Source organism: Lepisosteus oculatus, chromosome 7 (genome assembly GCF_040954835.1).
Source record: "Lepisosteus oculatus isolate fLepOcu1 chromosome 7, fLepOcu1.hap2, whole genome shotgun sequence".
Classification (NCBI taxonomy): domain Eukaryota; kingdom Metazoa; phylum Chordata; class Actinopteri; order Semionotiformes; family Lepisosteidae; genus Lepisosteus; species Lepisosteus oculatus.
In genome coordinates this window covers 49,978,583-49,998,698 of record NC_090702.1, presented here as the reverse complement: position 1 = coordinate 49,998,698, position 20,116 = coordinate 49,978,583, and the positions used below count along the sequence as shown (strand labels likewise).

At 38.2% G+C, this 20,116-nt stretch overlaps 1 long non-coding RNA gene across 2 annotated transcripts in view; it reads left to right on the top strand.

Annotated features, from left to right (window-relative positions):
* Positions 1-1,359: 1,359 nt before the first annotated feature.
* The window catches only part of LOC138240833 (uncharacterized), a 123,073-nt gene continuing 104,316 nt past the window's right edge, over positions 1,360-20,116 (top strand). For both annotated transcript variants that reach the window (XR_011190106.1, XR_011190107.1), the window contains exon 1: positions 1,360-1,401. This is a non-coding gene — a long non-coding RNA (uncharacterized lncRNA). The remainder of the gene's footprint in view (positions 1,402-20,116) is intronic.

The following is a 20,116-nucleotide window of genomic DNA, read 5'->3' as shown; positions in this document are numbered from 1 at the left end:
GTTTATTGCTCATACACTATAAAGCCAGTTTTCATGTTCAGTTTTAGGCATTTTATGCATGACATTTTTTACCATATTTTAAAGATGGAGCTCTAATTTGGATTATTCAAGTGAACTATCAGAAAATCTGTTTGTCTGATGTTATGTATATACTGTTCACATGCAAATACTTTATGTACATGGTCATACAGTGCAATGCAAATTCAATGCAATCACATCTTCAATGTACAGTACAGTAACAAGTCTCATCATAAAGCAAGACTGTTCAGATGATGTGACTTCTCAGGCTTTGCAACAGTGTTTTACCCAACAGATCCTTCTTGCAGCACACAGCCAGTTTTTTGTCAGAGCAAATGTTGTTGCTTGTCTGGGTTTTGCACCCCAGTGCTTGAGGTGCCCAAAGATGTAAGGTTGAGTCCAGGGTCCAGCTACATTTATCAGGACAACATCAGGATGTTTTTATACTTATGTGTGCTGCACAAGCCTTCTTGGTAATGCAAAATTACTGCCTCAAACCTGCATCTGCAACACTGTGCAGCCTGTAAGAACATCCAATACACTACATCAAAAGTACAGAAACTTAATGCCAGAAGACTAAAATGCTCTTTATACAGCAGCACTGGGAGGAATGCCAGAGCCTACTTGAGTTCATTTGCAGTCCAACTGTTGCATATGGGGTAGGATACCACATCTGAGACCTCATCTCAGGCAGCACTCAGTGCGGCTGAGCTGTGCGATTGTCCCATACAGTAATTCTGTCTATGAGGAGAAGTTATACAAAGGCATGTTTCCTCCACCAAACTGAACGAGAATCCAATAACTCAATAAATCAAGGATCCAGGATAAACAAAAGGTAGATTTACTAAGGATGTGGTGCTAGTTGGGACCACAAACAACCTCAGGGTATACCTCAGGAAGACAATGTAGAGACAAAAAACATCTTCACAATGCAATTATAGGGAAAATACAACTAACAAAATATTATCTACAAAATAATACACATAAGAACTAAACCAATTGTAGAACCATCACTGATGCTCCTATATGGCACATCAATTTACTCTCAAAAAACAAAACAAAACATACTATCCCTGCTTTATTTCCCAGCATGCCTTAAATATGACCTAGGATGTTCCAAACCAAACAATTAACATACAAATAACACAATAAATGAAAACAATCCATATCTACATTACAGAGAGCTTAAATTATGCATATACAGAAAAGTATAAAGGAGAGTAGTACAATACATTTTAGACATTTTTATCAGGTTAAAGTGATTCATTCCCCCCCTCTGGTAATTGCAAATGGTGCATTCCTCTGGCCAGGCTGCAGGCCTATAAATGTGCTGCCCTGAGGTCTCTACAGCATAAACAGAAACTGGGCTGCTAGTTGTGTAAGGTAAGTTACAAGCTATTTATCACTGCAAGTACTCTGTTATAGTGATTAGATTGTTGTGGCAGTGGTCTGTATAACATCAAGTGTTTGAACCCCATTGCAGGCTAGTCATGTTATCTAGTGCAATATATTATTTCTACAGAAGGAGATTTTAGTTACTCAACACATTTAATTCATGATTAGTTGTATTGGTTAAAGCACTACAGTACATGGACAATCTCATGAAAGCCCCCTGTTACTCCTCAGTAGATTTATCATTTCAAAGTATTGTGCATGTACACTGAGGCAATTTCACTTGTGAAATAAATTAAATTATATTTCAGGCATTTAAGATGACAGACTTAAAAAGATTATAACCTAATGTGTATATGCTTCCTTGGTGTTTTCTTCAAGCTTGGTTGTCATTCAAAGAATCTTGCCCACAGTCCTTTCCAGCTTTCAACCCAGTCTAAGCATGTCAACAACCCTAGCCAATTCAGGAACCTTTATTGATAAATTATGCTTTCATTACAGGTCAATCTGTTCTGTGCAAAGACTTGATTTTAACATAATTGAGAAATATTTCACATGATGGTGAAATACAAGGTGTATTAAATATGTTCATGCAGAAGAAATGTTCAGCAATGTGATATTACAGCTTATAAAAAATGTATGCTTTGCACACATTCATAATTGAAACTCAAAAATGTCATTGCTTAAACATTTAAATACATCTACCACAGGCTCATGCTACCTTTTTCTGTAGTGACAATCTTTGTGAAGCTGCAAGGGAGTTTCCTTTGGCTGTTTCATCATCTTAAGGATTGACAATAGAGGATTGCAATGAACAGGAATGTGTTTCTGTTCTTCCTATAAATTGGCAACCACTATTTAACATTAGAGCACAGCTCTTATCTGATAATCTGCATTATCTGAGTATCTGATAATGCAAACTTTCTCTTGTGGAACCTGAGTTAAAATCTGGACAAATAGATGGTTTAATAGAGTATGTTAATATTCATTTTCATTAATTCATTTTATAGTGCCAAAACATCTTACATAAGCAGATATAGAAAATAATTTTGATGTGCAGAATTCCCACAGTAACCAAGTTTATTGATCAGCAATACTTGATTTTTCACTGCTGATAAGGATGCATAAGGAAACAAAGTATAGCAACCTTTACAATTCTTAGTTCACTTGATCAATTTCTGCATACACAACAAGTAATTTCTGTTATTATTTTGTTCCATTTTTCCTGAACTTCATTTTAGAAACAAAAGTAGGAAGATCAAATAATTTATATTTTGTACCATGAGAGTGTGGGTGAAACATCATGGCAACCAGCCAAACCTCTATTCACCTCTTAATCCACTGGTTGCCTGGATGACATGATTGGGGTGAAGATCAATTCCACCTGTGTGCACTTAAACCATTACTCACCTTTTATCAGCAGGTTATTTAAGATCAGCTTCCACAATATCTTTTTATTCAGTCATAGTTTCATCTCTTGTTGGAGTTCCCTTGCTTTTTGATGGTTAGATAGTTTTCACTGGCTTCGTTACTACCCTTGCTCTGACTGTATCTGGATTAGCCCCTGTGCCTCTCTGCTCTCTTGTGCTTTGGCCCAGCCTGCTTTGACCTGTCTCTGGACTGCCTTTTGTTTTTATACCTGGTTTACTGCCATAACTACCCCTTCAGATCCCTCTTTGTGCCTTTGCCCTGTGATTTTCCAGCTTGGAAAATTGTCTACAGTTTTGGATTGTTTCATGATTTGCTTGCCTGAAATTGCAGTTGGATTCAGCCTTCAGTGTCTGACTGCTTTATTCACTCCCTGAATTAATATGAATGAATGAAGACATTACAGAAAATTAGGTGGTTATATTTTAAGATTCTCTTCCTCTAAGATGCGGTTGATTCAAATGGATTGTAGAAGGATGCAATGTTCTAGCAAGTAATTAAAAATAGAACAGTGCCCATTATGTTACAGAGGAACACATATACAGTTTATCTCTAGAGAGAGTGACAAAATGTTTTGCTTCATTTTCATATTTGTGTGCATGTGTATGTGCATACATTACTTTTCTTTTCAGCAGTTTTTATTTTAAAAATCAAGAATGGCCAATTGTTATTCACCTCTGCATTCCGTACTCACCTATGAGAACAGTAAACACTCAGTGGCCCTCAGTGACGTCTGTCATTCTCTGTAGGGATCTGAAATCCAAATATCGACCAGGCCGGAGCCTTTTTTTGGCTTCTAATTTCTAAATGCAGCCTCATAACAGACCTCTGGTTTTGGATGTTGGTCAGAAATGGAGACAATTAAATATTCAATAGTTGTTCCAGGAGTACATTAATAAAATTAATGACCTTAAGCTGTGATAACATGTTCTGTGTAAAAGTACAACATTCACAAGAAATGAAATAAGGAATTATATATATATATATTAAATGGAGGGGGACGAATTTTGTTTTGGCCCCTATTATTAAAGAATGTTCAAAGAGATAAGTACTTTTAAGAATTAAGAACTTACGTTTGTAAGAAAGAAACAGTGGACCATAACGAAGACTAGAAACTTTTCAGATAAATAATTTTTTAGCTGTAAGTCAGTATTTGCTTGACAGTCGTTGAACTATTTCCAGAAAGCCTGTCTCTTCCTTAGTACTTTCATAAAAATGATTTTTGTTTTAATAGTCTTTTTCCAGTGACAAGTTTGTCTGCAGCAGGATTCTCTTGAGAATACAGCACAATACATATTAAAGGCTAAAGACTTCTCAGCCAGTTGGTCTCAGATCTAATCAGTACAGCAGGAAGTCCAACCAACCTTGTCATTCCTCATGTCTAAATAGAAAAACACTTTTGCCTGTAAATGGACTAGGTTTGCGTCAATTTGAAGATAAGCTTTTGTTACTAACCCTTCAGGAATCCAAAAGAAAAGCAACTTTATCTTCACTAGATTATGGCAGCCTCAGAATGCTTTGCTTACAAACTCCCTCATCAGGTGATCATCCCAGGTTGATAATGGTAACGGCATTACATGAGCTGATTTTTAATGAAGGGACATGGAGCAGGATAATATACTCATATGAGGTGTAGTTCTTTTAAGGGAAGTGCAGATATAGAAAATGTTTTTCTACATTTAAAGGGCATAATAAAAGAAGGCTAAAGTTAGACCAAATCCATAATGTAGAGATTTCCCTTCTGTACTGTTAAGCTTTTGTATGAGTGCACAAGATAGCATTGTCCTGCTCTTCCCGAAGCTCTCAGAATGCACTAAGCTTGAATCACACAGACTATTTTTTTTCTAAAACATAATTTCAAGTTCCTTCTTCAGGCATTGTTATATTTCAAGTGATGGCTTTACATTCAGTTGATCATGGCAAAGGCACATCAATAGGCTTATTTTACTATAATCCATTCATCCATTTTCTGGCTGCTTCATCCAAAGAAGGTTGTAGAGGAGCTGGAGCCTATCCCAACAAGCAACAGGCTCAAGATGAGGTACAGCATGGATGGGATACTGGCCTATTGCAGGGCACATAAACACAAGCTTTTTGCCATTGTGCTGTCCCTTCATTATGATCATACCCGAAGAAACCATAGCAGTGTTATTTAAGTACCTCACATAAATATGAACAGTACACCCCATTAGATTCCCAATATATTTGTTATCCAACCCACTGATTGAGTATTTTAATTACAAAATTTCAGAAGACTTAATAGGAGAGCTTTCTAAACATTCTTCCTTGAGTGTAAAGTTTCTTCTTTTGATTTACAAGGTCTTTCTGTGACCATACAAATAAGTGTAGCTACAGGTGTGTCTTCTTTTACAAAAAAAAATGAATTTCTAAGGTTTAGCAATATCTTACAAGCAAGGATGAAGCAAAATGATCTCTAGGACCTACTGTATATCTTCTCGCAGTAAATGCATCCAGAATATCTTTTCATTGTTTACATTAGTGTTTTCAGTGGCAGTGATATTTATCGGTTGTGTCACAACAATGCGCCATCACACAGATGATAAAAACAGAGAAACCAGGGAATTAGCCCGAATTATAGTGCAAGAGATGTATGCTAGTCCTTTTGTTTGCTTTGATATCTAATATGGCTAAAAATGGCAAACTTGGACAGGAGTTTTAGTGATCTGATAATACAGGCGAGAGTGAAGCAATCCATTAGTCAACTCTCTTACCAGAAAAACAAGACAGCCAACTGTTGTGTCACCTTTGCATTACCAAGCTCATAGAAATGGGTGAAAATACTCAGGGGACATACAGTAAAAGCTCTTGTTTCCTTTATAGATTAATATGGTTTACAATAGCCTAATTAAGATTAATTGCAACATTTAAGCCTCTCTTCAGGGTATAAATCAATTCTGACAGGGTCCTTATTTAGTCCTGGGACAGGAAGGAACAGAATGTGTGAACTTCCATGCATGAGGCTGCAATCTTGGCAAATCATGAGTGGCCACAACGTGTTCCATTAGCGACAGCATTAGCCCATTTTGAGAGCTTTGAGTCTTCAGAGTATTGGTGAGGATCCAATATTTTGTCAACAGAGTAATCTCTTGAGGTTTTTTTCTCCATAAGCTGACAAACCATGTGACAATGACCAAATACCATGTGTAAGAGTATGCTGAAAAAAAAAATAGCATGACAAATCATCACAAGTTTCATAATTCCCATAATTTTAAAATTATTCACCCAACGTGTGGGTGAGGAGCTGTCTGAGGTCACATTTTATCATTTCCAGCAAAAACGTCAGAAAAACGTGGTATACAGTACCTCTCATCACTACTCAACACATGCACACTCAACACTAGACTATAGCATATTCGTTAAGTTTTAAACGTATTTACAAAGATGTGTAACACTCGAGTCCTGTTTTTTAAATAGCTATTGCTTTAGTCATGACTCATTCAGACCTTTGAATGACTTCGGCTTTTTACAGTGTGTAAAGCCACACTGGTTTCAAGAATTAAGCAGTTTCTCCTGTTTCTCCTACACATTTATTCAGTGGTTAACTATCCCACAGTGCTTGGGGCCCTGGGTTCAATTCCAGACCTGGGGTGCTTTCTGCACTTGTATGTTGTCTCCATGTTTACATGGGTTTCCTCCAGGTGATCCAGTTTCCTCCCACAGTCCAAAAACTGGTAGGTTAATGTGTTTCTGAAGAAAAGGGCCTTGGTGTGAATGCATGCATGTCTGTGGGCCCTGCAAGGAGTGGCGTCCCATCCAGGGTCTATCCCACCTTTGCATGAGGGGAGAAGGGATAGGATAGGGTTTTATCCTGTGGGGGGATCGTTACCACTCATGGGATAAAGGAAGAGGTTAAAATGGAGTCCTATAGTTTAAAACTTTGGTTCCCAAGACCAAAAGAATTCCATTAGAGCTTGCTTCAGTAAAGAATGACGCCCTTAATGTTTTGCATGGGGGGGGGGTCTTGAGAACAATGGGAGTTATTGTTGATAGTGCTAGGTTACCTACAGTATGGTGGGATGGAGCATGTTTTGCTTGTAAAAAGCAGCTGGCCATGTATACAGGGGTTTGTTGTGTGAATAGTTTTGTCTGATATAGTTTATGGTTGCTGTAGAGGCAGATGTTCTCCAGGGGAATGTACATGCAGACACAATTAAGGCAATGCCATTGAGAGAGGAGTGATGTTTCCTGGAGTCAAGGCACCTACTACTGCACAAAGACCATCATGACTCGGTCTCGGGTATTGAGTCTCCTGATCACATTGGTCTTATGGACAAAGCAAGGCCATCAAGATCTCAATGGATGCCAGCACAGTCGAGCCAGACCCTTTGAACGCGGTGTGGGCTTTGCTGCTGACAACACGCTTGAGAGTTTCCTAGTAATGGTGCAGTCAAGGTCAGGGTAACGCTTTGGAGATGCAAAACTGTCACCTGGCATCTTTAATGCTGATGGCAGATGCTCAAGCTTGGCCTTGCCGCTTAAGCAATATTTTCCTGAAATAGGAAAGTTGGTTGGAATAAGGCAGCTGGAAAAAACAGAAGATATAGGCATAAGTGAATTAGGCCATGTAACCTGGCAGGGAGAGGAGAGGAAATTTCAACTTTCAAGTGGGCTTAAGGTCAGATTGCTGCAATAATCAGAGGGTGGAGGTAGAACTATTTGAAAGCAAAGGTGTCTCATTAATTCTAAGGCTGGAAAAAGGGCTCAGAGTAACTTTTTGCATCCTGGATCAGAACAAGGGCTGGTTCTGATCCAGGATGCAAGAAGTTGCTCTGAGCCCTTTGGGCTAATGTGGCTTCTTCTCTGTATGATGGATTTGGTCTAACATTTTCATATGACATCATGTGTGAGGCACCTCCCTATTGGTCATGAGTGACTTTGACTTATGACTTCTTAAGTCAACTTTTTAAGTTTTACAGTAAGTGCAAGGATTATTATCAAATAACCTACCTGTCTTTGGACTGTGAGAGGAAACTGGAGCACCCAGCTCCCATTCTTGTGCATTCTAGTGCAAGTCCCAAAGCCAAGAACTGTGGTGGTAATTGTTCTGTAAGCTGTGCTTGTGTGATAGTCTTGCAGCACTGCTTTACTGAACGTTGGACTTCTATTTGGAATGTCATGAAAATGCTTGCCACTTACCTTTTTTTTGGGGTGGATATCTAATGTCTAACCTTCAAAGCTTTATTTCATCCTCAGAACTGAGACAACAAGTGGAGAATAAATGATTAATTTCTTAGAATTTAAACAAAGATCTTGACATAAAACTGAAATATCCAGATGGAGATGCACAGGATACTCTAATTGAGAATAGTTTTTGTATGTTATTATCTGAAACCTATAGACCATATATCAAGCCTTTATAAATTAGACCAGTTCTGAGTGATTGTGAATGATGGGGTTTTAGGCTTTAGAATGTGAACAATGCAATGTATTATCAGTTCATCAGCAAAATCAAAACACAATGACTAAAATGACTCTCTTCCCCTTCCTTGTTCAAATGGAGTCAATCCTGATGTTAATCTCACAGATGATTCTCATGAAATTGCCATTTATACGTGTTTGTAAAAGGATCTCACCAAATCATTTTGATTACATAATAGTTTCCTGACATAAAATGGATACAACAGTATCTGGATAACACAAAATCTGGAGTTTAAGCCGCCAATAAAAATAATACTTTTAAGTGGTTTTCCACATAACTCCCTCAACATTAAGAAAACATGTCTGACTCATGTCAAGCATTCATGGGTCACATAATTGCCATAAAGGCTCTCTGTCATTACATGTAGTTGAACGCCATCATTAGCAACAATTGCAATTGTCACAAATGATCATTCATACTTAACTGGTTACATCACCATTTGTTTTTTATAGTTCACAGGCCTAATGACTGACCCTGTTTTTAGATGCCACTTACATGCAGTGTCCAGTAGGCTTTTACCCAGCAGAAAAAAAAACATTTTTCATCTACATCTTAAAGTGCTTCACAGCTGACCTCCAATGGACCAGAAATTCCTCTCTGAAGAGCAAAAAAGAACTTTTCAACCACCAGGAAAAACTCAGTCACAGATTAAAAACCAGCAGTTTGTATGAATGTGTAAATTAGGGAGTAGACCATGACTTCCTGTAAGATTCTTGATTATAGATACCTTTCACATATAAATAGTTCCATATATTTTAAACAGTAACAGGGATTTACTGCTTTATTTGTGCCAGTGTGTGCTTGAGAGATCTGTAACTTATGGCTTACAGTGGGTGATGAGTGATCAGCATGTTTTTATTGTTATTATTCCAAGAACTGGATTTGCTAGAAAAACTTGTTCTCTCAAATCAGGAATCCAAAGTTCTCAATATCTCACTATTCTCAGTATTTGAATCACTGAGAAATCGATCTACAGTATCTCAAAATGCCCTCATAGCTTTGTCAGGTGAGACAATGAGACAAAGGCTCTTAGGATGAAAATAATGACTACAAGCACTGTATTATGCATATTGGTCAATTTAGTCAATCAGTTTGTCAATTTCCTTTTTTTCTCATTAAATATCATGGAGATAAGGGATCACATAACAGATCTTACTTGTATAACTCTGAGAAAAAAACAGTCTTCAAAATGATTACTTGCAAAAAAAAAAGTCGAGTCCTGCTCAACTTGCTTAATTTATTTTCAAACAAAACGCAATTGATGTATGAGGAGTGGACACAGGTGGGATTAGAATACACTGTATATCAAAAACACACCTCCTTATTCCTTCTGCAGAAATATAGTGACTTTTCAGGCCAAACCTGAAACTGAATGTATGCAGTTTTGCTGTAGTTTTGAATGAGAAGTGGGCAGGTGCCTAGTCTTTTGACGTAAAGTGCACTTTTTGTACATTTTTCATTATCTGCCCACCGTTTCCTGTAAAACTGCACAGACACATTAGCCAAGTCTGCTGTTGCTTTCAGCTAAGCACAAAGAATGTTACTGTACAGGCTTCTAATTGTCACCAATGGTGAGGTCACTTACGAAACTTTTTCCAATGCCATAGTACACTGGAGGAAAGGTCTAATCTGATTTATTACTTTATAGTGCTCAAAGGAAGTGCTGATTACAAGCTGAGACATTGTTAGCTGCTACCAAATACTATTCCCTCATGTTTTGGTAGGGCAATGGGGTCAGTGAATATCAAAATGAAGTTGATCATTTCAAACAAAGGCCTAATCATAGGGACTACCAGAGTTTTTGTTTATTCTGGTTAAACAATCATTTACCAGCTAAGAACGTACTTTAAATATCCTCCACCTTCAACTATAAATGGGCACAGGTGACCAGAAATCCTTGTCTATTTTTTTTCTATATAATGTTATTAACACACAAACAAAACACAGGAAAGGACAGTGAATCACATAACACACCCAGTAACCGTGCTGTATATTTATTCATTGATGTGGTGCACTGCACACTATGCAGGAAATGAGTTCAGCTGGAGAGGGGTGAATACGCAATGAAGGCAGAAGTGGCCTTCAGAAGATAGGATCCTCTGTATTGTGTATATCTTTCTGAGAGCTCTTCCTACTTCAAGCAAGAGCTTTTCAGAACTTGTTGCTTTGAACATCATGCTAATTACCTGTTTAATATGCAGGATGTTATCTTATTAAATAATGCATAATGAGAATTACACTGTAGATGTTTTCTCCGAGTTATTTTTTTGTTGTTTTCTGTAAGTTACTTGTGAAACGAGACCTTCATCCAACCTGCCACAGCAAACCTATATGTCTGTGATATCATGGGGATGGAGTTTGGCTGCAGAGGAATCCAATTAATGTTTTGTAGGTAATAATCCTCACCTGGGTTTGGTTATGAATGCTCTGCATACCCTCTTGTGTCTTTGTCCATAGACCGTTTTCCCCAGAAAAACTCTTCATGCTCTACAACAGCCCTGTGAAATCCAATAATAATGTGATCACCATTTCACTCTGTTCCTTGTCTCTTTTGCCTTAGACATAGGTGCTAGGACTTAGGGTTGTCAAGGAAACGCAACTCAGCAATAAATAATCAATGACACTGTGCTTATTGAAATGACTACTGAATAAAATATGAAGAGTGTCTACATACATGTGAAATTTAATTTCCCTATTACACAGGCTTAGATAGAAGTTTGCAGTCTTTGTAACTTGGTTGTACATTAGTGTACGTGTATGAAACAATGGAAAGTCGCAGGCTTGGTGAATCTATATACGACCCACGTTAGAAGTCCACTGAAGTCTCATATACGGCATTGCTGAGGTATCCAGTCTAGGTCCTGCAGGGTGTTTTGTCTGTGGTTTGTTTTAGCTGAGCTCTAAATGTCCAGTTTTGATGTGATACTTTTGATTGACCTGTTTGTTTAGACTTTTGGTCTAATTTTTCTGCATTCATTCCTGAGTCTAAGAAATACTAAATGTTACTTGTATAAGAGTACAAAAAAACAGACTTCAAAGAGATTACTTCCAAAAACTTCTTCATGACAAACAAATAAGCCCTGCTCAACTCGCTTACCTTTCTTTCGAACAAAACACAATTGATGTATGAGGAGCGGACACAGGTGGGAATAGAATATACTGTATATCGAAAACACTCCCGTAATGAGCTCTTATTCTTTCTGCAGAAGTATAGTTATTTTTCAGGCCAAACCTGTAACTGAATGCTTGCGGTTCAAAAACTGCAATTTCTCACTAAGATTAACATTCAAAAACCAGAATACGCACCAGTCCCCCTGTTCCAAGTGCAGGGACCACTGTAAAATCACACTAACAGGTGGCAAAGAACTGAGGTAGCTTAAAAGTTGATCTATATCTTGTGAAATTGATTGCCAAAGGTCTGCCACCTAATTTCCAGTACCACAATGTGGTGATGTAATAAAAGCCAAAAATTGTTCAGAGCAAAAGTGAATTTGCTACACAACTAAATCAAAGAAATTGATTGGAAAATACATAATACATATCAATAATGGCAGATAAGCATATGATACTGTAAGGCATTGCATAAATAACCAGGAATGGATGAAAAGATGGCAGGGAATGTACTGTAGTTGCTAGCATTGGGTTACCAGGGTTCTAACCCTTGATTCTGGACTGCTCTGCCTTAGGTTAGAGTTTGATGGACAAGTAAAGCTCTCCCAGTCTCTGCCCATGCAATCCCAGTCACTTGTGAGCTCTGAGCACATGCCGCACCCAGCAGATAAATGCCATGAGACTGGGTCCTTTGCTACTGCAGAGTTTTACACTGTCTACATTTCTGAGGGCTGCAGTGCACAGTATTTTCTCTAATTCACTCAGCACTCAGTTCTGTTACAGTACATGTGCAGGGGGTTTCTGTATATGCACTGCTTCCCTTCCATGGTCTGAAAACATGCTATTCTGGTTAATCTGTGTCTTTAAAGATTGCCCTATCCCATGCAGAAGGCAGTCCTACCTTAAATCTCATACAGATTCAGTTTCTGCATCTAAAAATAAAGCAATTACTGAAAAAAGATGGGCTTTAAAAAACATGTACATTTGCAGTTGTGCAGTAATACTGTTTTGACGATAACATGGGGCTTTCAGCCTGGGGTGAAAGCTGTTTTTTGTTCAGAATTTGAAAGTGGTTACTGCATAAAACATGAATCAGACTTATCAATTAACTCTATTGCATTGGACTGAAGGATGGGAACCTCTTCATCAATCACTGCAGTGTGCAGCACAACTTGGAAGATGCGCCACAGCCTCACAACACAGCAGGTGGAGACGTGAGAGGGGCTGCTTTAACAATTGAATTGGGGGAGTTTTAGGGAGGCTATATTGTAAAAGCTCTGGTCATGTACAGTATGATGACTACACTTTATAAAGTTTTCAAACACAATGCAGTATAATACAATCTCCAAAAATGTGTGGTGAGCGTACAGAAGCTCCTGTATCAGCTCTGTGGGGAGGAGAACAGAGTGATGAAGCCAGTTCAGAGATGGGGAGAATAAGAAGGCCATGATTGGTAAAAGCCAGGGGGAAATTTGGCCAGGACACCGGGTTACCTTACTGGTTTTGAGAAATACCCTGTGATTTGTTTAAATGACCAGGACCTTGGTTGTACATCTCGCTGAAAGAAAGCACCGTTTTACAGCATACTGTCTCATCACCATTCTGGGGTGTTTAGACCCACATAGACTGCAGAGCAAGCACCCCCTACTGGCCCCACTAACACCACTTCCTGCAGCAACCTTAGCTTTCCCAGGAGGTCTCCCATCCAGGTACTGGCCAGGCTCACCTGCGGAGTTGTAGTGTAATAGAAACCTTAAGTGTCTCTGTAATCACTGCTGAGAAACAGTTACTGTATGTATTACATCCAAGATGGAATGCTTAAGTAACAGTGAAAAAAAATCCTCAGTTTATGTAATTTATATCAAAAAGGAACAAATGTAACTAATGTAAATCTGCAAGTTAATAAGTGTAAATGAAAATATACACGTTTTTATGAAGCATAGTATCTGGTGTTAACTTGTTATGAGTAAACAAATATTGGGGTAGTCATTGCAAACTATATGATTTTTTTTCAGGTACATTGTTTGCTTAAGAACTACATCAAGCTATTTCTAGAGGGATTTGAGCATATTAACATTTACTCTGTGGTTTTGAAATGTTATAGACCCGACAGTACTTCTTGTATTATTATTCTATTATTAATTATTTGCTTAATAGGAAGAAATACATCAGCCATTAATTCCATTTCTGCTTTGAAATTCTCCATCTCCCCTTGTGCCGTCATCTCTGTGGCAGTCTCTCAATTAAATGTATTTACTGGGGGAGAGATCAAAGAACCTCACTCTATAACCATTTTTTTGCCCAGCACTGGGGTTTCAAGGTGCTGTACATCTTACATCAAAAGTACAAATATTGATTTATGGTTGTCAAAATGCTGAACTTCCAAGAATGAGCTCCGGTTATGATCCCCTGCACTGAGGCTGAACTTGATATTGGGGTAAACTTTGTGATGAATTAAATAAGCCTCGAGAGAGAAAACTGAAGGTGGAAAGCTTATGGAGAGAATTTTAAAAAATTCAATTGTGATTTCTTCCATGCTGAGACTTTTTTGTTTAGCTTTTCATTTTAGAAATATGGTGCTCTCTTTTCTGCAGTACATCAAAGTCAGCTTTGTTTCTGGGGACAATGAATAGCCTACATCCTTTTCAAAAGAAAAGGGAATAATTCCTAAACACAGCATCCTGCTGTATCCGATTTAGCAACAAAAGATCTCCGCAAGCTTAAACATTCTTAGAGCACTTGTTGTCTAGGCAAAACCCTTCCAATATCTTTATCATCTAAATGCTTGATAACGGCTTACACATTCTACTGAATGTATTTGAATGGTTGAAAAATGTTGAAGCTGTTAATTTTTCAATATTTTACTTTACTCAATAAATGTTTATTTAAAGATGTCTTTCACTGTTTCAGTTGGGTTACAGGTTCAATGATCTTTTCACTAGCCCACTATGACTGGAATTCTTCAGTGGGTAGCACACAGTCTGTTTTTATAAATTAACCAAGGGATCCAGAAATATAGAGAGGATTACTGTAGAATGCAGAATTTCTTTTTAGGAAGTGATGTCATGGAAACTGGGTGAGTAGCAGAAGTGAGTGAGACCTACTGTAGGTAGCTGAATGGTTTCTACTCCATTTATGTGGGAACACCAGTGCAGGAGGCGATAATTGAGTAATTGCAATGGCCAATTAGTTTTCACACATTCATGTTATGGGAAAGGGTGCTAAGGCAACTATCTTGATCTTCACAGCAGATTCCCTTGTTTCACCTGTGTCAGATGTGAAAACAGGGTTTCTCGCTGAAGTTTCTTACAGTACATGCAGTATTTTTTTAAAGGGCTTTGATTATTACTGAAATCTCCAATTTTCACTTCTATTACTGCGGGAATGTGTACTGCATAGGTAATTTCAGGGAAACCCGAATCAAGTGATGATAGACCGTAAAGACTGACTTCTATTAAAGCTCCAGCTTTGTCACACATAATCTTACGAGTGTAAAATCAGAAAACTAGTAAAAGAAACAACCATACAACCAAAGTATATGTTTAAGATGTATGGTATTTTTAAGATGTTATAAATAAAGTAAGGAAATTGCTTTGAAATTGCCTATTTTTATACTTCTTGTGACATGTATCAGCCTCAGTGGGATTTTTTTGGTTATTTTTAACTGTATATTTCACTAAAATCTTTACCCTGAATTGCTGCTGCTTGCTTGACTTCATTGAAATTGATATTTCCTTCTTCTGATGCCTTTTTGGGCTGTGATAAACTAATGAAAGTAGCAGTGTGACATGATGGAAACACCTGTTAGACCTAAACCAGAGGATCATCTTTTTGGAAAATAATATCCAAGGAAGTCAATAACATGGACTGAGAAGAGGTACAGTATGTCTTAGGTTGCCAAACCCCTTGTTAGATTTGAACAAGAAACAACAGTTGTGGATACACATAGGGAATATGATATTGTTCATTTTGAGTTTCAGATGATACCCTTCACCTTATGGTGCTAGTTTAAACATTTATGGAGGAAATCGGATATTAATTTCGCACTACTGCTTTCCTATGCATGTATACTTTTGTTTTTTACTTATTATGGACGACTGTTACACATTCAGAATTGCTGGGTCCTTACCTTCATCTCCTACAAGCCAGGGCAGGAATTGTTTTCTTGCCTCATCAAACTCAACCCTCCACCAGAAACACACTGCTGTTCCCATGCTGTCTGCACTTTTCTTCAGCTCTCCTGATGCCATTTAACCTTTCAGAAACTCTGAACACCTGTATCAGTTTTGTCCCCTTTCCCTTCCTGATCCTGCTTGCTCTGTTCTCCCTCCTTCCCTCTTTTCTTTGTTTCTGGTCGAGCATCTTACCCACTTCACCAACAGCCCCAGCCTATGTCTGTTTTATCTCCCCTCCCACCAACCCCTCTCTCCCCAATACAACATTTTTGTACTATTTGTCTCTGCAGGAGCCTCCAGTTGCTGACTTCCTCTCTGTCCCTGGCCACTAAATATTGCATGCCACTAAGGAGATGCCCCCCCCCCCCCCTCCCCTTACCTCCGCCTTGGTTGGTGTCCAACTGGTACAGTGTCTCGACTCTTCCCCCAGCTGCATATCTAGCTGATATCTCTTCTTCTTTAGGGTGTTCCACTTGGGATATGTTCTCTTAATCCTGTTTAGCAAATTTCAGTAAGCAGTAGCTCTCTTCTAGGTAAGTGTTGTGTTCTGCTGAACACCACAGAGTTCCACTGGAGCTAGTCGGTCCTGCTAGTGATGTTCCTTCAAAACGCTGAAAATCCAAAACTGCTTATTCAAACAATCTCCAGCCTACATAATACAAGCTTCTCATTTATTGCATATCTGAATCTGCCCGATCAAAGAAACTCAAGCCTGCATCTTACATCTTATGCTGCTGAACAGCCTTTTTTAAAATGGCACTATCATTTCCTCAGCCAGGTGTGTTAACTCTAAGGTATTAATGTAAGTACAGTAAGCTATCTCTTTACATTCATCTTGCTTTTTTTAGAATTTGACCAAACTACTAAAAGCTGTTTGTTTAAACAAACTTGAGAGGTCATATTCTAATCTTGCAATCCCACTACCATAGGCAATTTGGTATTTGGTCCCACTATCATAGGCAAGGGTTCCATTATTACATCTAACATCACAGGGTCACTGTGGAATGAAAGCACAAGGTTTTGCAACACAAGGAACAAACTATTTGCAAGAGCTCCTCCTAGGCTCCAGAGAATTGCTCAAGATGGAAAATGTATCGCAAACACCAACCATCCTGGAAGAGTTGCCAGTAGCAGATGCTGCGGAAAATCTATGGCATTCCGCATCAGCAGCTTGGAGTCAGTGATCAAGATAAATACAGTATAGCTGAGATCCAAATCAAGAAAGTTATAAAGGGGGAAATGGAATGAAATATGTTCACCAAGCATTGTTAAATATTGTAATCACGGAGATAACAGCAGGATCATTTTTATACAGATTACAAATATCTTTTTAACTATGAGCCTATACACAGGTTTACCAGATGGATCACCCACAACAGAGATATTCTGTCTCATACTGTAGTTTTATGCCAATCCAATTAGAATAATCAAGATAGTTACCCCAAAATACTGTGGACAGTAAAGTTACAATGCTAAGGTGAAAGTATTTTAATATCAACTGCTATTTTTTTAACTTTAAAAACTAACTTTGACAGTTAAAAAGCCCATTTACACTATTACATTTCTGGTCAATTTTCAATCAGGGTATAATCACTGCTTGTATGCAACCCTATAAACAATGTTTGATCCTCTCTGTTAATTCAGATCTAATTACTGTAGGTTTTTTTTAACAGAGTATACCAGTGGGTTCTAAACTTTAACCTCTGTCTGAGGAACATTGTTTGAGGCATCTGAACTTCTGCAGTAAAGAAGTGAAAAAGATGTATCCCCTTTCCTTAGTCAAAATACGTATTGGTAAAACATTTGATGGAAACTAGCCTTTTTATCAGTTCAAGGCCTGATAATAGAGTAAAATAACACAAACGAGAAGCTCTGTCTCTGGTGATGGACAGTAAAAAAATAACCTCACTTTTTTGTGAATTGGAGAAAATGGTTTCCTGTACTCAATAAGAGAATGGAACTTAGGAAATTCATTTTGTGGTACTAATGTACAGGGTTAAATAGCATACCCATGACTCTGACCTCATCTGCCCCAACCTCATGATTCTCTGACATATGAGAACCAACGATTCCTAAACCATGCTAAGCTGTCTTACACAAACTGTCCACCAGGTTATGTATTTAATGTTTTTCTATGTACAGCCAGTAAAATGTTTATACCATGAATAGATAACCTGTGTATGGAACAGAGCAATACTTCAAGAATGACTATTCACACTTACTGATATATACTGTAGAGACAAAAATAAGTTTTGTTTAAAGATGTTACAGTACAATGTATTGTCATTTTGGGACTACACTGTCATGTAAACATATGGGAAAATGTCCCTCCTGAACTCCCTCAAGTCAAACTTTCTATTCCACAGTAATAAACAAACAATGATATATTTAATCATTTTCTGATAGAGATTTTAAATCAATGAGCGGTCTCATCAGTGCTGCTGCGGACAACTGTCTGCGCACAGTTCACAGGGTCAAAGTGTTGCAGTGGTGATCTATTGCTTTTTTTATGTGAAGATGTCATTTATACTGCTAAAGGCACACTCATGATCTCTGGAGACTATTATGATGGTTGCCTTAAAAATACTGCCTAAAATGACCACAGAGTAAGGAACAGTATGTAATCGGCTTTGTACTCATGTATTCATGTAATCTAAATGTCTAGTGTCCAGTGCATCTCCTTTAAACACCTGCCTATTGTCTTCCTTCCTTGTTGCAGTACTGAAGGCCCATTTCTCCAGATGCCCAATCAAGGTGGAATACTTTAACCTCCTCAATCTGCTTGTCAGAGTCGATGGGGGTATTCTTTGTACTGGCATTCAAAGAAGCTGTTGGTGTCAGTTTCTCTTGATTTCAGACAATCTCCCCCAAAAAAACTGACTGCAGTTTTTGGGCAATTCAACTCTCTTAAATGCCATTTCTGTACAAGCTTTATTTTTGTTTCATATGTTCTCCCATTGATTCAAAAACCCAGGTTTGCTTAGCTACCGAAGCAATTGTTTTTCCTCAGTTACTGTCACTTCTTTCCTTTGAAATCAGAGAGAAATGTATTTCACTTCTTCCATCATACACATACTTGCATACACACCTGTACATGCATAATACACATACTTATTAAACCCTAAATTGTGTACAAAGGATGATGGAGTATATCATCATCATCATTTGTAACTTACCCAATCTTTTGAATCGCTTATTGGGTCTGGGTTCTTTGCAATGTTCATGAAGATTTTGTAGTTCTCCCAGATAACCCTGACTCTTCTTTCACCGGCTCCCAGTGGACAACCGGATATTGTCCTAATTCTCATGCACATTGAAAGAGTTCTTTCTGATTCTTTGCTGGGACATAGTACAATTTGTCAAAAAAATCTGAAATTTATTTAGACCTCTTAAATCCTTCCCATCTGCCATCCCTATATAGTTACTAAAGCTATGCCATACAAAATCAATGCATGTTTCCAATTCTTTGACCTTGGCAGTAGCTTACTCAAGCTCACATAATTCAGAGAGAAATGTCTCTAGATTTGTTTCTTCTGCCATCGCTGAATGCAAACAAGATGATTACTGACATCCTGATGATTGTGGGAGATTTGTCTATTAATAGATAGATTTTTTTTATTAGTTTTTTTCAGTTATGATTTCACTAGGAATAAGAACACAAGAATAAGTGTACTGAAAGGATTCTGGATGTTTTGTGAAAATCTGGCTGAACCCCCTTGGCTGAGGTCTAAGCTCCTGGCCAGGGGATCAGGAGGCTGGTATCCCCCTGCAGAGTGAGGAGTAACCAAGGGGAAGCTGCGGAGGTGGATGTGGATGCAAAAAGATGTATGCAAGAGGGAGGAGGGGATCACATGCATTATTTATAGTGTTTTAGGAAAGGAAATGATGTCAGGAGTGATTGATAATGACTGACGGACGATTCCGATTAAACTTGGTTGTTGTCATCCCTCCTGAACTTTCATTACAAACTCCGTTTACAATCTTCATTTTCTTTTTATGTGCAACATGATCAATTATATCGGCACAAGATCTGTAAGAATGAAGCACCCCTCACCGTGATTAGACTTGTTTAATTCCTGCAAATTCACAGCAACCAACAGGACAACAAACGACCTCCTGCATTGCTCTGTTTTACATATGGATGTGATCATACAGTACCTGTACCTGTGGCCAGTATGTTTAAAGCCTTTAAGTGTCCCATCAAAATTTTGTGACTACTGACTACTTACAGTACATAAAGAATTCTGTTGCTTGGTTATGTCAGTCATGGAGGAATAAAACAGAGCTCTCACTCCACTCCTTAGAAAGCTTCAAGCCTTGTGCTGTAGGTGCTCTGAGTGGCTTTGCACTTGTACAAGCTTGGCACCCTAACTTCTTAACAACCAGCCATTTGGAGATTTGACAGAAATAATCCATTTGTTGTTTTGCCCAACAGTCTAGGGAGTCATTGTTGGGCTCAGTGTCTTTTCTGGTAATTTGATCTGTTGCTGAGGAAAGGAAGCTAATAATGTGGAAGACAGCTGTTTCAATATTGTTTTTTAGACACATTTAA